This window comes from Adiantum capillus-veneris, chromosome 21 (assembly GCF_014529385.1).
Source record: "Adiantum capillus-veneris isolate H3 chromosome 21, ASM1452938v2, whole genome shotgun sequence".
Taxonomy (NCBI): Eukaryota; Viridiplantae; Streptophyta; class Polypodiopsida; order Polypodiales; family Pteridaceae; genus Adiantum; species Adiantum capillus-veneris.
The window spans coordinates 60,286,803-60,306,448 of NC_140951.1; the positions used below are offsets into that span (position 1 = coordinate 60,286,803).

Genomic DNA, 19,646 nt, shown 5'->3' on the forward strand with positions numbered 1-19,646 from the left:
GTTATATAGGACCTGTAGCCATAGGAAACTTTAAATACAGAATGTCTGTTGAGCTTTTGTTGCAACGGCCAAAAGCAGTGGTATGCTTTGATCGGCTTACTCTAACAGAAGCTCCAATTCTTTATGGTGTTTTCTCATTGGAACTGAGATACAAGGTGTCGACTAGGATACAATGCTGCTCTATCAGAAACTCTGCATGCAGGTCAAGTATTTTCATTACAGATGTTCTGGTGCCTTTCCCACCATGGGTTCCAACCTGAGTACTGTGTGCTATTATCAAATGGGGCGGATTTCAGACAAGCTAGTCTACACAATGTCACTCAATTTTTAAGGATGACCGCTCGAGAGAACTCAGGGCAATGTTTACAGAATGTGGTGAATGGGTTTTATAAGGAACTTGAACTTGCAATCATTTGGATCGTGATTGTTTTGTGTAGTAGTAGGAAAAGGAAATTGGCTGTTACAAAGAATCAAATTTCAAGCAGCAAACTTTGAAAGAGAGATGTAAAAAATCTTTCAATCTGCTTCGTAGAATCTCCTTTTGTGTTGTGTTGTGTAGTTGTAGGAAGAAAAAAGGGCTGCTACAAACAATCGAAACTAGGGGGCTTTAGAGAGTGAAGCGGTTGTGAATCGTTTAGTGTTGGGAAAAGACAAATGGCTGGTACAAACAATTGGAAATTAGAAGAGTTTAAGAAGTGAAGCAGCACATTTTGAAAGAGGTAAACAATCTTTCAATCTGGATTCTACTTCGTAGAATCTCCTTTTGTGTTGTGTTGTGTAGTCATAGGAAAAAGACAAATGGCTGGTACAAACAATTGAAAGTAGAGGAGTTCAAAAAATGAAGTGAGTGTGTTCTGTAATGGTAGGAGAAGACAAATGTCTGGTACAAACAATCTCGAAACTCGAAGAATCCATCAAGTGCAGCAGCACTCTTTGAAAGAGGTTTAAACAGTCTTTCCATCTGCTTCCTACGTTTATTGTTTCCGTAACAAAGCAAGGATCTTACCAAGTAGTGAATTACTGTGAAACTATGCTGGTAGTGGGGTCGTTCATATTCTTTCTGCCTGTTCATACTCAAAATCGTAGCCAGGTGTGGGGCAACGACTGCAACCAACATGCAGGGTATTTCTGAATCTCTCAAAGGGTAAAGCATCATCTGTAGTGGGCTGCTCGACAGTTCAAATGAAGTTTCTCCAGGACTCTTCTCTCATACCACAACAAGGGCAAGTGACTGCCCTTGTAGGTGAGGCACACCCAACCCAACATCTTTGTACAAAAGTAGTCATGGTAATCTATGCACACTCCGTGGGTGTCTGCTAGCTTGCAACATGGCCTAGACCCCCAAAAGAAGTCGTGTAGAAAGCCCTGGCAGTGCCAACACTCAGCTGGAAGGGTGATCACTGTCTCCACACTTCCACCTGAAGAATGGAATGTCCTGTCCTCGCTCAGTCTAAGAAACCTAGCTGGAATTTCTCACCTTGATCCCATTGGAGATGTGTTTAGTGATAAACACTCTTATGTCGAGAGCAAGCATCCAATTTGTCTGAAATGTCTATTGGCTCAAGGTTCACAACCATCAATGTTTGCCTAAGCTACTACCCCTTTCCAAAATTGTGTCCTGAAATTTGAGCCAGCTCTTTCAAGACACTGATGGAAGGACAATTTGAAGGTCGCCAGGTTGTACACTAAGAGGACAAACACTTGTATAATACAAAGACAAAGATGAAATGAAACAAGGTACACAATGAGGCGGAACGGCCGGCCCCTCTCTCAAAACTTCTCTTTATTTATGGGAGAATTGTACATAGTATCATGGGCAATACAATGCAAGACTCCCATACAAAATTCAGCATTGCAAACAAGTGAATGTCATTGCCAATTCTCCAAGCGGCTTGTTCCTTCTCTGTACTCTCTCAAGTGCCAACATTCTCCTCAATTTGCTTGCAATTGTCTTCCAAACACGAAGCCACAATCTTTGCAAGCACGTAGGACAAGAGAATGCCTACACTAGAGTAGATTGAACAAAGCCTTCGCGAAGGAAGTCGTTGAACGACTGAAATCTTCAATTCGGATGTGATTCCTTGCGATCAAACTCTTCCATTGTCGACTTAGGTTGAGGAGAGAGACTCCACATAAGCTCCATCAAGGAGGGATGACTGAAATTGAAACAATTTTGCTTAAAAAAAGGGAATTCAACGATATAATGGATTGGTTTGATAAAACAGCTCCGTATATGTAGATAAGTGGCGTAGGATGATCAAAAGAGGCTCCCTGAAGGTAGATATGGCTATGGAAAGCTTCAAAGTGTAGAAAAATGCCGCAAAAATAGAGTTTTTAGTCCTCCGAAAGTGCTCGTGCCCTAGAAGCTCAGACTTGCAATTTCTCTTATAAGTCTTTTTAAAAACGTGCCACTTGTCAAAATTCTCAAATTGGTCAAAGGGCTTCAATTCAAGTCCTTTATGTCCACTTGAAAATTAAAAATGCGTGTGAACACACATTTATGAATGTTCTAAGCGACTTAGGTTTCCCAAGGCTTTAATCCTAGGATTTTTCATCCCAAAAAGCGGGTTATACTTACCTTCCGTTTTCACACAATGTGCAAGGAAACACTATACACACAGTTTCAGGCTGACGTCCCCACTTTCTGAAACTATTCACGGCATTCATGCAAGAAGGTGACATGCAAAAATTAAGCACGTAAGCACATAAATATGATACGCAATGCAACATCAGTATGGATGGTCGCCGTTCATGAGCCTATGACTAGAAGACGTTCCCCCACAAGTACACGATGGTACCAGACCCTGTGAAAAGTTCGCACACAAGGTATTTCCAGGTTCATGTGAACACGTCACAGTGGAAAGCCAAGTCCACCGTTTTGCACATGAACACAAAGTTCAAGACCCAATGGAACATAAGATCTGAGAACACCTAGAAAGCGGCCAAAAGGTGACATTCCACCCTGCTTCTAAACAATTGTCCACAACTGAAAAGCATCCAAATATTCGTGAAGCAATTGTGGGTATCTTTAAAGAACTTTTTATCAACCCACTTTGCATCGATGCAAAGATAGTTCTTGAACTTAATAAGATACCACCTCATAATCTTTCCATCTATTGCCCCTACGTTCTTTATGAAACACAATTTGCTTAGGTTGCAAAATCTCTTCATTATGCTCATCCACTTGTGGAGGATCCTCATTGATTGGATTTGTGGTTTCGGTCCAACATACTTGCGAAGAAGACTTACATGAAAAGAAATATGTATTCGCCAATGAATAGGTAAAGCAAATAAGAAAGCCATAAAAGTATGATACAAATGCTAATTTCGTAGCTATATGAGCTGATTTGATGACTGATCGTTCACATGCTTTTTATGTCATCAAAGATGGATATTTAATGAAAGAAATCGCTTATGTATTATAGTGGAGTTGAGGCATGAAGTTATGGATGAGTGCTATGCTCCTCCTTTTGTTGGGCATAGAGGAATAATGCCTACAACACATATGACAAGAGTTGATATTTCTTTTCGCCAAGTATGTAGCATGATATTGAAGCATATATACGTAAATGTATTCCTTGTCAAAAGGTCAAGTTTGACAGGCATAAAACATGTGGTTTACTTCAACCTCTACCTATTCCCTCGTAGCCATGAGAAAGCATTGCAACGGACTTCATAATGGATTTGCTAAGGCTACAACAAGACGATGCTATTTGGAAGATTGTCGACAAATTTAGCAAACAAGCCTACTTTTTGCCGGTTAAGAAAACTATCAAAGCAGCCCATGGCTAAAATATTTCTTACATAGGTGTTCAAACATCATGGAATGCCGAAGCCTATTGTGGGAGGGGAGATAGAGATCCAAGCACTAAAGTGGAAGTATTGTTTGATTACATGGGAACAAAACTTCAATTTTCATCCGTTTATCATCCTCAAACGGATGGACAAAGTGAGGCTACAAATTCAACTGTCTTGGAGCTTTTGAAATGCTATGTTGGGATTAAAAGAGGTCATGAGAAAAGTATCTACCGCTCGTGGACTTTGCTTATAAGAATACATTGCATGCATCCACAGGAAAGACTCCTTTTAAAATTGTGTATGGCAACGTGATTTTACCACCTATTCTACTCACTAAGGATGAAATCGTTAATAGCTGATGAATATGTAAGAGACTCACATATTGCTTCTCCTCAAGTGAGGACAACCATTGCAAGGCCACAAGAAAAGCAGAAGAAAGCTGTTGATAAGCATAGAAGACAAATGGATGTAAAAGAAAATGATTGGGTATTGGTGAAATTTGAGAAAGCTAGACTGACAAGGAAGCCAAATAATGAAATCTGACTTTTAAAGGCAAAAGAAAAGGCTCTCAGAAAGAAGGAATGTATCATAAACTTGCTCCTACGTATTATGGTCCTTTTTGTGTGATTGAAAAGAGCAACGGCCAATGATTTTCCTCTCCTCAGGATGAGAAGAAAGCTCAAAGGACAGACGAGTGCAAAAAAGGACAGGCGAGTGTAGAAAAGCGAAAATTGTACTCAAAGAAAGAGCTGACAGAGCTCTTGAAAAGAAGAACCAAATAATGAAGGACTTGAAGCACTCTCGGAAGAAGAGGAAGTTGGTGGATTTCCCCGATTATTTGGGCCGGAAGTAGATTCTCGAGGTGGCAAGCAGATCCAAGAAGCGTGCTCGTTTCGAGGATGAATCAGATTTTTCTTCGTCTTCAAAGAGTCTCGACAGCTCGTCGTCCTCTAGTTCTAGTGAGGATGAGAAAAGGCGGAAGAAACGGAGAAAAAGCAAAAAAAGCAGATTTTTGAAAAAGTCTAGAAGGCATTAGAGGCCATTTAGCAATTCAGAGGAGGAGAGCTCGTCCTCTTTGGGTAGTGAATAGATGACCAAGAAGACCAAGGAGTTCAAGGAAGGGGGTCAGGCCGTTAGTTTTGAGACGTTTTCGGGTTACCAAGACACCCATCAAGCCCTCGAGTTTATACAACAGTTTGACGTCGCCTTCTCTGGAGGTCGGTTCATGGAACACTCCAAGGTGCGAAGGGCGGCATCTTACTTGATAGGAACTGCAGAGAAATGTTGGTCTACTCTGTTTGTGACATTCCCCTCTCTTGAAAGAACTGTAATCACCCTCGATTACGCCTGTAAAACCACCAAAGGATAGAAACTTTCTTTTGTAAACATTGACTCTATGTGCTCAATCACCAGACTCCATTATTGTCTCAGAGGAGAATTGGCGGCCTCTCGTCATCTCGAGCGAATCGCATTAATCGGATAATTCATTAGGTGATCCTCATATTTCGGGTCTTTGGAGTACTTGATTAATCTTTTCACACACGTGTCAACCTGCAATCAACGTTTGTACTCCGTTCTGTCGAGGTTCTCCGCCAAAAATTTGCCAAAGTCTCCATTGGTTTCTTCTGTTTCCACGCCAGGACTCGGCCTTTCTTTGTCTCCCTGCAAACTAACAAATTGAGGAGTGTCGTTTCTGTCAGATTCTCTCTGACAACCCTTTTGTGCTACAAAAAGGATCGGATCCTTCGTAGAAGAAGAATCGTTCGAGCTTTGATACCACTGTTGCAGGCTTGGACACTCGAAGCGAGAAATCAAAAGCAACACACGAACAAATACTTCAAAATCATTGAATTTGGAGGGGGGTGGGAGAGAAAATGAAATGAAATGAAATGATATATTAACGTCTTCAAAAGGCCAAAATGACCTATGAGACCATGAGATACAAAGTGGTGAATCTAATACAATGTCTGAAGTACAAGTACAAAAAGTACTGAAAGTAAAAATGAAAACTGAAATGAAGTGTGAAATGTGAAATGTGAAAATGTAGAATAGGCCCTCAGTGACAATCTGGGTGTTGTGCTAGAATGCCTCTAATCCTCTGCTGGAGTCTCCGTCGATGTAGTGTGCTCCTGTGTCTCGGTCGTGGTCGTCTTGATCTCCCGAGCTCAATCGCCCTGTCAATGAGGGTGCCTCTGGTATGAATGCAGGTACAACCCTGTGCTGGTGGTTGGTCTCTTGGCTCCCTCGATCCAAAGAAATCTGTGATCTGTCTCTGCGAGTGTCGTACTCCATGTCTCCCCAACAGACTGTCTCCATGTCGGTGTAGCTCAAGTAGATATAAGCCAAGGCATCTCTGGTCCTGATACCTCATGACTCTATCTAGGGGTCCAAAACCCTCCCTGAATAAGCAATGGAAGCGCCCTCGTATCTCATAATACATAGTGCAGTGGCATATGTAGTGTAGCTCTGTCTCTGGCTCTCTGCTGCATAGTTGACATATCCTAGACTCTGGTGGTATCCCTCTAAATCTACCCGTCTCAATCTCCAGCTGGTGTGAGGATGTGCGAATCTGACCAATAGCACATCGCAGACCATGAGATAAATGAGTGTCCATGTAGTTCGGACGAGTCACAAACCCATCCCCTGAAAGTTGGAGAAGGTGCTCTTTGTAGAAAGCCATCTTCGTGCCCAACTCCTGTATCGGCTCTACCCATGTCTTCCTGGTGTCCAACTGTATAAGATCCTGACGAATGAGTGTAGTGATCTCCGTCCGTGTGACTGGCAAGGAGGGTGCATCCAGGGAATACTGAAAGGGAGGCAATCTATCCATGCTCAGACCATGCCTCTGAAACCATGAGGTCATCTGTGCATACCAACATGATGCATCTCCCTGCATCGCTAACTGTCTAGAGGACTCAAGAGCCAGTCTAGTATATCTACCTCTATGTGTATCCCATAGACTGTGCATAAAGGACAATGATCTGGTAAGAGCCTCAATCTCTATAGGAGGGGCGGCTACCTCCGCTCGAATAATCGCAAGTGGTACAGAGGCCTTGGCTCTAATCATCCGGGATATCATAAATACCAAGGGTCTCTCCATGTTCCTCCAACTGTCATGATTCACAAATGGTCCCCAAACTTGGACCCCATAAAGCATAGCTGAAGCAACCAAAGTGTCAAAGAGCCATAGTTTTGTTCGTGGTTCTTGAAACTGAACCTGCGAACACATCCTCTCTAGCCCTCCTAATGCCGCATAGGCTCTGGATAGTCTAGTCTCTACTGCTCTCCTCAGGGTAAACCTCGGTCCCGTGAATACCACCCCCAGATATGTATATTCATCTGTGTACTCCACGGTGTCCTGGTCATATACGAGTGTAGGTGCCGATCTCTTGACCCACTGTGGTGTGGTGTTAAACACCATAACCTTGGTTTTACCAAGGTCCACAGACAGTCCACTATCCTCTGCAAAGTTGTGCAATGCATCCAAATGTCTTTGCATGCCCTCTGGCGACTCTGACATTAACACAATATCATCAGCATATAATAATAAAGGGATCCATGTCCCTGCCAGCTGAGCGCCTCTGTCACCCTCCCTGTCAATGTAGTCAGAGACCTCATCTACATACATACCAAAAAGTGTAGGGGACAAAGGACACCCCTGTTTCACTCCAATAGTGGAATGAACAATGTCAGAAATCCCCTCAGGAGTGCGTACCTGGCCAGTCACTGAGCCGTATAAAGCCATGATCCCCCCATATGATCTCTGTGGGTACTCCCAACTTCAGTAGCCTGTGCATCAATCTGGCCCTCGACACTGTGTCAAATGCCTTGCGGAAGTCCACAAAGCAACAATACATCCGTCTCCCATGTGCCCGACCCTCCTCAATAATGGCTCTGAGTGTAAGAATATGGTCCAAAGTGGAGAAATCCCTCCTGAATTCAGCCTGCCCTGCTGCTCGTATGCCCTCATTTTCTGCCCATTTACTCAGTTGCTGTTCAAGAATGGATGCATACAGCCGTGCCAATGTGTGCCCTATCATAATAGTACGGTAGTTCCCTGGTACCGTGGGGTCCCCTGCCTTGAAAAGAGGTACAATAGTAGATAATCTCCAGGACTCGGGTAGTCCCTCACACATGACACGGTTAAACAACCGCGCAAGAACCTCTGACAGTAAATCTCTAGCATGTATCAAGTGCTCTGCCACCAAACCATCATGATCATATGCTCTCCTAGTCCTCATCCTGTCAATGGCGTTCTTCACCATCTCAGTGGTAAAGAAGGTACTAGTGGCTGGACATGGCTCTAGAGGGTCTGGTAATGGTGGTTGCCTAGGTACTGTATATAATGATGCTGCATATTGACCCCAAATCTCGGGAGAGGTAATCACTAGAGGAGGTGAGTGCTCATGGAAGAGACGCCAGGCCTCACCTGAAACTCGGCTCAAAAAGAGCTGATACAAATCACGTTCCATCTGGGCGAGAGAGAGAGAGAGAGAGAGAGAGAGAGAGAGAGAGAGAGAGAGAGAGAGAGAGAGAGAGAAAGAAAGATTTTTAACGTCTATGTCAGGCCGAAATCGGCCTATGAGACAAATCAAATGTACATGGTGTGTATGTCATCCGTCTATCGGAAAGACAAATGAAACAAAACTGATACAAAACTGAACTGAATGTAGGTAGTGGAGTATCTGAGGAGGGATGGAGCTCTATCTCTAGGGGTATATGCATGTCTATATGCTCAAGGTAGTACAATCGTGAGAATGCATCAAGCTATCTAGCTCCATCCTGTACTAATGGGGGGATGTAAGATGTGGTACATGGGCGGGTCTGGTGCCAAGGCTACCCGGATGAAAGCTGTCGGGTCTGGTGCCAAGGCTACCCGGATGAAAGCTGTCGGGTCGGCCCTCATCCGAGCCACTCGCTCCTCAGTGGCACGGCGCTCCCGGGCTCGGATCTCCTTGATCTGTTGGTGGTGGGAGCTCGCGCCCCTGTAGCCTGTGACTCGTGGTCGTCGTCTAGCTCGGCTCACCTCCGCCTGTGGGAGTGTCACTCCCCTCTGAGTGTCTGGTGAGGGAGGGGCGTCAATCCTCTGAAAGAAGTCTGTGAGCTGCGACTGTCTCCCCTCTGTCTGTGTAGCTGTGTGTGGCTGTAGTAGTGTGTCCCGATGGCTCTGTATCTCTAGTAAGAAACGTCCGAGCTATCTCTGATCTCGAGAGTCCATGATCTCTCAGAGAGTGGGCTGTCCTCTGAATAAGGCCTCATACCTGCCTCTGATCTCAGTGTATGAGAGAGAGAGAGATAGAGAGAGAGAGAGAGAGAGAGAGAGAGAGAGAGAGAGAGAGAGAGAGAGAGAGAGAGAGAGAGAGAGAGAGAGAGAGAGAGAGAGAGAGAGAGAGAGAGAGATGAAATGAAATGAAATGATATATTAACGTCTACAAAAGGCCAAAATGACCTATGAGACCAACTGATTACAATGATGAGTCTAGTACCAAGTCTGGGTACAAACAAAGAAAACTACAAACAAAGAACTGAGATAGGAGTGCTACCAACTCTTATGGGTGGCTGGTAGGCTGAGCAATGGTATCATGCCAAAAAGGTACAACATGGGGATAAGTGTCACCATGGTATAATAAAGCAATAGCATGGAGCCTATCCTGGTCGACACTCTGGGTGTCGTGCTTGAATCCTGTGGATCCTTTGCCGCAATCTCCGCCAGTGCTGCGTGGCTCCCCTCCTCAGTCGCGGTCGTCTCGATCTCCCCAACTCTATAGCTCGGTCAATGCTGGTGTGTGTATGGGTGGGAACCGAGCTCTGTGATGGTGGTGTCCCCTCTGCTTGTGTGGTACTCAGACTGAAGAAATCTGAGATGCGTCTTTGGGACTGTCTCTGTCTTTGCCCTCTCAATAGAGCGTCTCTATGTCTCTGTATCTCAAGTAGAAATAATCCGAGACACCTTTGATCGTGATATCTCATGACTCTATCTAACGAGTCAAAACCATCTCTGAATAAACAATGAAAGTGTCCCCGTATCTCATAGTAGACTGTGCAGTGACATATGTAGTGAAACTGTGTCTCTGGCTCTGCATGGCATAACTTACAAATCCTACTGTCTGCTGGTACGCCTCTGAATCTACCTGTCTCAATCCCAAGATGGTGTGAAGATGTGAGAATCTGGCCTATGGCACATCGTAACCCATGAGATAGATGCGTGTCCATGTAGCTGGGCCGTGTGACAAATCCATCTGTCGTGAGTTGGAGAAGATGCTCTCTATAGAAAGCCCTCTTCGTACCCAACTCCCGTGATGGCTCTATCCATGTCCTCTTGTTATCAAGCTGGATAAGATCCTGCCGAATGAGTCTAGCACTCTCCTTCCGTGTAAGAGCCAAAGATGGTGCATCAAGAGAATACTCAAGAGAATACTGGAAAGGGGGCAGCCTGTCCATGCTGAAACCATGCCTCTGAAACCATGAGCTCATCTGTGCATACCAACATGATGTATCTCCCTGCAATGCCGGCTGTCTGGATGACTCAAGAGCAAGCCTAGCATACGTGTCCCTGGTGGTGTCCCATAAGCTGTGTACAAATGATACTGATTTGGTGAGTGCCTCAACCTCCATAGGTGGGGCAGCCAGCTCCGCTCGTATGATGTCATGTGGAACTGAGGCCTTGGCTCTAATCAGCCTAGAAATCATAAGTATCAAGGGTCTCTCCATATTACTTCATCCAGCACTGTCAACAGATGGTCCCCAAACCTGAACCCCGTAGTGCATAACTGGAGCGAGCAAAGTGTCGAAGAGCTAGAGCTTTGTTCGAGGTTCTTGGAACTGAACCTGCAAACAAATCCTCTCCAAACCACCTAGGGCTGCATAGGCACGAGTCAATCTAGTGTCTGCTGCCCCTTTCAGTGTGAACTTCGGTCCACTAAAGACCACCCCAAGATATGTGTATGCATCAGTGTACTCCATACTGTCCTGCCCATATGTGAATGTAGGTGCTGCGGCTCCTAACCCATTGTGGCGTGGTATTAAATACCATGACCTTGGTTTTACCAAGGTTGACAGACAATCCACTATCCGCTGCAAAACTATGCAATGCATCCAAATGTCTCTGCATACCCTCTGGTGAGTCTAATATCAACACGATATCGTCAGCATACAATAACAGAGGGATCCATGTCCCTGCAAGTTGAGCACCTCTATCTCCTCCTCTGTCAATATAATCAGAGACCTCATCAACATACATACCAAATAAAGTTCCCTGATTCACTCCGATAGTGGAGTGAACTATGTCAGATATCCCCTCTGATGTGCGTACATGACCCATCACTGAACTGTACAATGCCATAATCCCCCATATCAGCTCTGCGGGTACCCCCAATTCCATAAGTCGGCGCATCAATCTGGCCCTCGGTACTGTGTCAAAAGCTTTGCGGAAGTCTACAAAGCTGCAATAAATCCGTCTACCATGTGCTCGACCCTCCTCAATCATAGCTCTGAGTGTAAAGACATGATCTAGTGTGGAGAAACCCCTCCTGAAACCAGCCTGCCTAGGTGCCCGTATGCCCATAATCTCTGCCCAACTGCTCAGCCTATGTTCAAGGATGGATGCATACAACCGTGCCAATGTGTGTCCTACCATGATAGTATGGTAATTCCCTGGCACTGTGGGGTCTCCTCTCTTGAAGATAGGTACAATAGTAGATAATCTCCAAGACTCAGGAAAGCCCTCACACATGACACGGTTGAATAACCGTGCAAGCATCTTTGCCAACAAATCCCCAGCATGTATAATGTGCTCTGCTACCAAACCCTCACGATCCTGTGTCCGTCTGGTCTTCATCCTGTCAATGGCCTCCTTTACCATCTTAGTGGTAAAGAAGGTGCTCGCAGCCGGACATGGTTGTGGTGGATCTGGTAGTGGTGTCTGTCCAGGTACAGTGTATAAGGATGCTCCATACTGCCCCCATATCTCTGTAGAAGTAATCAGTGGTGGGGGAGACTGCTCATGGAATAGACGCCAAGCCTCTCCTGAATCTCTACTAAGGAAGAGCTGATATAAATCTTGCTCCATCTGGACCAAGAAAGCTTGCTTCTTCCGTCGCACTAGTCGTCGTGTAGCAATACGAGACTGTCTATAGGTGATCACTCCCAATGCAAGCTCCCGCAGTATCTGAGCTCTCCTCTGTCGACACTCCTCATCATACCAGCTGTTCTGAGGCATGTGCCCAGAACGACGTCTCTGACCAGGCTGAGTGTGTGGGTATGCCTCTGTCGCTGCCCCATGCAATGTCACTGTCAGCATAGATGTGATCTCCTCCACTGTGTATACTGGCTTTGATGTGCATAAAAGCCTACGTATCTCCTCTGCATAGACCGAGTCAGTCTCTGGTGTAAAAGTATAGCGTGGATGTCTACCACCCCGTGAGGCCTGAGATGTATTGTACTCAAAGGAGACTGATAATGTCAAAAGTGCATGATCTACTGCAATCCCAACAGGCCTGGGCCCCACTGTGAAATCCTGAATGTGAGAGATAAAGCTCAGATGTGTCAGAATATAGTCTACAGTACTGGACCCATGCCTTTGTGGAAAACAAGTAAAACCTGTAGAAGATGGGAAAGTCGGTAAGCCATTCAGTATGGCTAAACTGTGAGTAGTCTTCATCTCCCTCAGGTGTCTCCCATACTCCGTATGCTCTCTGTCGTGTGAGCATCTCTCAAGCCCCATCTCCTCTGGCTCTAGCTCTCTGAGCATCTCCTCTGAGGTGTCATAGAAAACCTTCTGTGAGCTGCCTGTACGGGCATTGAAATCTCCCAAAAGTATGACGTCTCCATCCTTGGAGAACTCCCAGATATCATCATCAAGTACTGAGTAAGGAGACTGTCCTTTGGGTGAAGCATATACTGAAGTTCTGGGAGGAAAATAGCATATGGCGATGTACAAGAAACGTCTAGTCTCTGCCCTCAGCCTCACCCACAAGTATCTGGCCTGATCATCTCTCCGAACTATGTGCAGTAGTGGTTGGAGCTCCTCTCTGAAAAGAACTGCTACATCTCCTGATCCTCTAGTCCCATGCGCAGATCTGGTGCATGTCCGGCAAGTTGTCTCCCATTTGTATCCTGATATATGCGGCATCAATTGTCCTGGAGCTTGATGAGTCTCTGAGTAGAAAACAATGTCTCTGTCTCTGAAGCTGTCCTCGAAGGCCCCCGCATCAAGTCTATACGAACCATTACAGTTCCAAACCGCCATCTTGAGAGTGGTCCCATAGGTCTTGCACCGTCATGTAGAGCGGTGCTCTGTAATCACTAGTCCATTTCTGTAGAAGGCTAACTTTCCCTTCTCCCTTGCTGCTATAATCTCCGGCATGACCTCTCATATGTGCAAGCTGTGAGAGCGTAAGATCATCTCCTAAAAAGATACCTGTTTTCTTGAGGGTTGGCCTCTTCTTTAAAAAGTCTTTCTTTTCTTCCATGGAGGGAAAGCGCAAAATGAGAGCCCGTTCTTTTGAACTCTCCCCATTACCTTCACTCTTCTTGCCCACTCTCCAAGCTTGTGTGTGCGACGGCTTCTCCACCCCCATCATTGACATGAGGCTCATCACCTCTTGGTCCACCTTATCTGAATCTTTTAGGCCGGTCACTCTTCTTCGTTGTTCCTCTTCTAGTGTCTTTTTGATGATGTCGGGTGTAGTCGGAGTGTCCTTGTCCTTGCCCTTTCCCTTCTTGACAACTTCAATCCACTTTTCAGCCTCTTCCATCTTCTTTTGCGTTTTGGATAGAACCTCCACCCATGAGGTCTTCTTTTCTCCTTCCTCCTTTATTTCTTTGACTTGTGCTCGTATACTATTCAGCTCATCTATCATTGATGATTGAATTTCTCCATCTTCAAGGCGTCCTCCCTCTTTGGTTTCGTCGAGTTCCTTCCGAAGGGTTGAGATGTTACCTTTTAGAGCTTGAATTTCATCCTGGAACTCCTTGCGCTCTAGTTCCCTTGCCTGTTCCTCCCTCTTTTTCCATTCAAGAATTAAGTTCTTCTCTTTCTTCCACTCATCCATGTGAGCCCTGCATTCTTTCAACTCCCTTTCAATGACTGTCATCCTCTTGCTTGTGACCATGTAGTGCGCCGCCATCTTTTTCTTGCCTTATTTGTTTCACTTTCTAAGAGAGAGGAGAGACCAAACTACATTCACCGCATTATGCATACATGTGTTTCCACACTAAGTGTACATGGCATACATTGTCAATTTTGCAATTTCTGTGAGTTCTGCAATTTCCAATTTTCTTGTAAATTCCTTGTAAAAATCTCTGTGAAATTCGAGAGAGAGAGAGAGAGAGAGAGAGAGAGAGAGAGAGAGAGAGAGAGAGAGAGAGAGAGAGAGAGAGAGAGAGAGTCGGCACATCATGGCGGAGTTCCGAGCCAAGATGTGTTGGCCCCAAAAACTAACATCCCTTTCAATATTTCTTTATCATTACTCTTTGCATTGCAAAAAGTACGACGCCCGAGGGTCCAACTCTCTCCGAGACTTTGCATCGAGATGCTCTACGGAGGAGTGGCCCCAAGGGTCCTCATAAACTTACAAGGAATGCCAAAAGCAGAGCCCCAAAAGCTCCACATCCAAAAGCACTCACATCTAAAAGCTCTGACCCAAAAACTAGCAACTGAGCCAGTGCAAATCGCGGAAATCCGTAAGGTTTTAGGCCCCTTCGGCCGGTGTTCTGTAAATTGGGTAGAGTTAAATTTTTAAAAACTCTAACCCCTTCTACACGTTCTGGGTTCTTCTGGGTTTAGTTTCTCTTGTCCTCTCGGCCCTTTCTTTCCAGTCAGGCATACCACATCACTCACAAAACCACAAAAGCAAGGGACACAAGAAAACAACATAAACCAAAAAAAAAAAAAAAACTAAAACACTTTATTTGCTACAAAACAAAACCAGATAAAACAAACCATTATTCACTTAAAAATGTTTTTAGAAAAGGCATAAGCAAAATAAATTGACGCACCTTACTTGACTAAAGCTTGAAACAAGTATTCAACTTATGAAGGTATATAAGGAGCTTGTCTTCTTAGCTTGTCCATAGTGTTTGCAAGGATCGTCTTTCACGATAGAGTTAAAGAATGCTACGCTCTTATACGAATGTTACTGGGCTGCACGCTAAGAGGACAAAAGCATGTATACTAAGACAAAACTGAAATGAAACAAGGTACACAATGAGCTGGAACGTCCGACCCCTCCCTCAAAAACTTATCTTTGTTTATGGGAGAATTATACGTAGTATCAAGGGCAATATAATGCTAGACTTCCATACCGACGCAAGTGAAAAATTCAGCATTGCAAACAAGTGAATGTCGATGTCGATTCTCCAAGCTACTTGTTCCTTCTCTCTACTCTCTAAATTGCCCACATTCTCCTCCATTTTCTTGCAATCGTCTTCCAAAAAAAAAAGCCACAATCTTCGCAAGCACGTGGGATAAGAGAATGCCTACACTGAGTAGATTGAACAAAGCCTTTGTGATGAAAGTCATTGAATGGTTGAAATCTTCAATTCTGAGGCGATTCTTCGCAATGAATCTCTTCCATTGTCGACATAGGTTGAGGAGAGAGCTTCCACATAATTTCCATCGAAGAGAGATGACTGAAATTGCAATCCCTATATTTACATAAGTGGCGTAGAATGATGAAAAGAGGCTCCCTTAAGGTAAATATTTGAAAGCTTGAAAGTGCAGAAAAATGTTGGAAAAACAGAATTTTCAGCCTCCAAAATTTCCCTAGACGCTCAAACTCGCAAATTCTCTTATAGGTAAGTCTTCTTAGACTTTCCACTTGTCAAAATTCTCAAATTGGGGAGTACGGCAGATCAGCTTACTGCTGCTTGCACTCCCCCCCGCCCCGCCCCCCGCCTTGTGCAGCTCCTCGCTTGCGCCCCAGATGGGGCCTAGCCTCAGCCCATTATCGCCTACCCCAGCCCGCACCTCAGCCCCAGCCCACACCAACCCACGTCCAGCCTTAGCCTTCTCAGCCCACTTCCCGTCTTGCCGTGTAAACCTCGCAGCCTCTGGCCCCCGAAACTCCCTCCTCCCTCGCCAGTTACCTGTGGGCTGCCTTCAACATTTTGGTGGCCTTCATCATCGTCTTCACCCTCCTCTTTCCAGCAGCAGACACAAAACCACCTCGGAGGGACTCCACAGAAGCCCCCTTGTCCGACACCACTGAGCCGACCCTTCGACTTGCTCTTTCGCTAGAAGAGCAAGCAAGCTTGATGACCGAGGTGGAACAACTTCAAGCCACCTTGGTCATTTGCAAGATTGTTGGCACACTGTTGGCACACGACCCAATAGAAGCGAGGTTCGAGACTTGCTACAGGCCCGACTCCTCACGGAAGTGGGCAAGATCATCGACGTGCAGATTCTCGGGAGAGACTACCACCAGATAGAGTTCGAGTCTCTAGAAATGGCAGCCAAAGTGATCTCGATGAGCCCGCTAGGCATTCGGGCGGCTCGAGCTTACTTCAGACAGTGGCACCACGGCTTCGACCTGACTACAAATGTGCTTGAGGAGGAGGCAGATCTTTTACTTTCCGGGACTGAGGCTGGAGTATCTTCCCTTACTCTCCAGGATGGCTCCATGTTTGGGACAGTCTTAGAGACCCCGCGCACCTCCGCTTCAGTTGTGGCCAAGGCCGCAGGGTTACCCACTATACGGGCTCTTGTTACACACACACATACACTCCCGAAAGTGGTTCTGCTGCCTCGGTGAGTGGTGCTTGGATCAAGAGAGGGTGTGGAGTATTTGAGCCGCTCGAACCAATGCTTCATTTGCAGACAGATGGGCCATCTTGCCACAGCCTGTCCACAAAGGAGGCCCCGACCCGCGCCATAGACCCTGCCTACTAAGGTTGACCAAGCTCAGCAAGCAGAGAAACAGGGAGCATAGGCAGGTGCCTCGTCTGAGACAGGTGCCCAGGCAAAGGAGGTGGCCAGGGACCAACACGTCAATTTGGCACCCTAGGTGGTCGGCTTGCACCAGACCAACAGCAGTGGGCTCCCACAGGAAACTGTTTGGACCCCGCGCACCTCCACTTCAGTTGTGGCCAAGGCCGCAGGGTTACCCACTGTGCAGGTTTTTGTTAGACACACATACACTCCCGAAAGTGGTTCTGCTGCCTCGGGTGAGTGGTGCTTGGATCAAACAGAGAGTGGAGTATTTGAGCCGCTCGAACCAGTGCTTCATTTGCAGACAGATGGGCCATGTTGCCAAGGCCTGTCCACGAAGGAGGCCCCGACCCGCGCCATAGACTCAGCCTACTAAGGTTGACCAAGCTGAGCAAGCAGAGCAACAGGGAGCATAGGTAGGGGTCTCGTCTGAGACAGGTGCCCAGGCAAAGGAGGTCACCAAGGACCAACACGTCAGTTTGGCGCCCCTCGTGGTTGGCTTGCACCAGACCAGTAGCAGTGGGTTCCCACAAGAAACCGTTTGGACCCTTTACAGTAGGATGAGCCGGCGGATACCCCCTCCATCTCAACTTCGGCAACCCCTGGTGGTCGGCTTGCACCAGACCAGCAGCAGTGGATTCCCACAAGAAACCTTTTGGACCCTTTACAGCAGGATGAGCCGGCAAATACCCCCTCCATCACAACTTCGCCATCGATATAACACCCCCCCCCCCCCCCCCCCCCCCCCCCCCCCCTCTCTCCTCGCCTCTCCCATCCCCCCCGCTTCGTCGCTTGTTCCCTCCCATACCCCACTGTTGGCCCAAGGGATTGGTCACTCCTCGGCAGCTCGGCAGTCTTTTGGTAGTGCATTTGCCACGAGCCGCTTTGCGCGAGAGGAGCAGCCATACCTGCGGACGTCCGTGTTGGTGTAGGCGTCGCCCTTTGCAGCAATCCCTGGTGGGCTGACCAGTTTTGACATTTGTCGCTGCTGGGACTTCGTTGACCACGACTTTACACATTTTCTCAGCGACTCTTCTTCTGACCTTGAGATGGCTTGCTTCAAAGTCCATGTACTGTTTCTAGCAGCCAGAGGGGCAAAGGCTCTGGACACATCGGTTGGTTTCTCCTTCCCATTGTGTGGTAGGTATCAGATTGGGTGGACTATGGAGATAGTGTTGGACTGGCTCCATGTTTAGGCTCTCCAGTTCTCTCACCACATGGGAGACTTGGGGGTGACAAACTTGATACAAACTTTGTGGCCGTTGGTCAAGTCCTTTGTGACACCACCTCATACAGTAGGATCTAGATACATTGTGGTACACTCTTTTGCAGACACTTAAGTGCACCCTACAACTCCTGCTATGTATATGTTTATGTGGACTCTTGGACAGAGGAGGTAGCTCTACGGACTGCATGTACTGCTTGGGTATGGGTCCAACAGACACTCCAAACACGGCTTTCTCGAGGTCGCTTGGATGTGCATTACTCCCCATTCAAGTCTGCCTTGAAGATTGCGAGATTGGCTGTGATTGTAGCATCGGCTCCCTCTCACTGACCCCATGAGGATGGTCTCATGGAATGTGCAGGGTAGGTGGACCCAGTTTCTACGTCAAAGAGGTCGACTCAGATAGGAGCTTTAGAGATGCCTTGTGGGTGAAGCGATTGATATGCTTATGGTCCAGGAGCATCACTTGTGTGGGAGCCGTATCAGACGCTGTGGACAGATTTTGCGTGGTCGCTATGAGACCTTTTGGTCATCTACTTTTGAGCCTGGTGGCATTCAGGGAGGTGTATGATGACTATCGCAAATTCATGGCAGTAGGTCATTGTGGGCAGAGGCATCATTGTGCCAGGCACGGCCCAGTGGATCACTATGTAGATGCATAGCTGCCTTGTGGGTTTTCTGAACATTTAGGCATCCAACCATGCGAGTGCACGGGCTGAGTTTTGGTCACACTTGGTGGAGTCCCTACCTCATGCAAAGCAGTGGTGCATTGGGGGGTATTTCAACAAGCTTGAGGACCCCTCAGACATGATTGGGGGCAGTCATGTTACTGTACATGGGACTGAGTTGGCTGCTTGGGAACGGCTATGTATGACCTTGAGGTTCTCGGATGTATGGCAACATGCTGGCTTTTCACGGCCCTAAGAGAGCCTCTCTTTTTCCTGATCTGACCATAGAGTAGGCAAAGTAAGTCTATCCGGGATAGATCGCTTCTATGCTAGTGATCACTTTTGTGACTGCGGTCGTTCAGTGTGCATTTTGGCGAGGACTACCGATCCTTACTCTGGCCGACAAGCAGAGGAGTGAACCATGAGACCGGTCTGTACCCTTACTAAAGGGTGGTAAACTTTGGCTTTCACCCGATCTATACGTCAATTAGCTTTATCTGTACGGTAGGACAGAAAGTAACTTCACAAATAAACGTGTAACTGGAATTCACCACTTAAAGACCATCCATGACTTGGTAGCTAGACCGCTCCCAAGTAGTTCACACCCTGTAGGCCCCAAAGATTGGCTCCCCTTCCGGTATTTCTTTATTTTAACTGCAAATAAACGAATAGAACACTTTCACCTAACTCTCACCAAGCTGTCCAAACCTGTCAAGGGCTGTAATTGCAGGTTTTTTACCCAACCTCAGGAGCATAACTACGCCAAAAACCCTCTAGGTCAAAAGTACACGTCTAGGACGGATTCCCTTGCACTTTAGAAGCTTTCTTGTGAGCTGCAGGTCAATTTCAGCATGCTGTAATTTCCTGTTTTGGTCATCGTCAGGTGCCCAAAGCCCTTTATAAGCACCCCAAGGCTTTCCCGAGGCTCCCTTGGCGTTGCCTTGCAGTTTAGGTGCGAAACCCTGAACTTGCAAATAAACACAGCAGGCTGTAATTTTCTGTTTTACATCGTTTTGAGCGAAGCAAA

General features: G+C 46.4%; 1 protein-coding gene across 5 annotated transcripts in view; it reads left to right on the plus strand.

The window, feature by feature from the left end:
* The window catches only part of LOC147431029 (uncharacterized), a 116,074-nt gene that overhangs the window by 75,781 nt on the left and 20,647 nt on the right, over positions 1-19,646 (plus strand). The gene's annotated exons all lie outside the window — the stretch shown is intronic.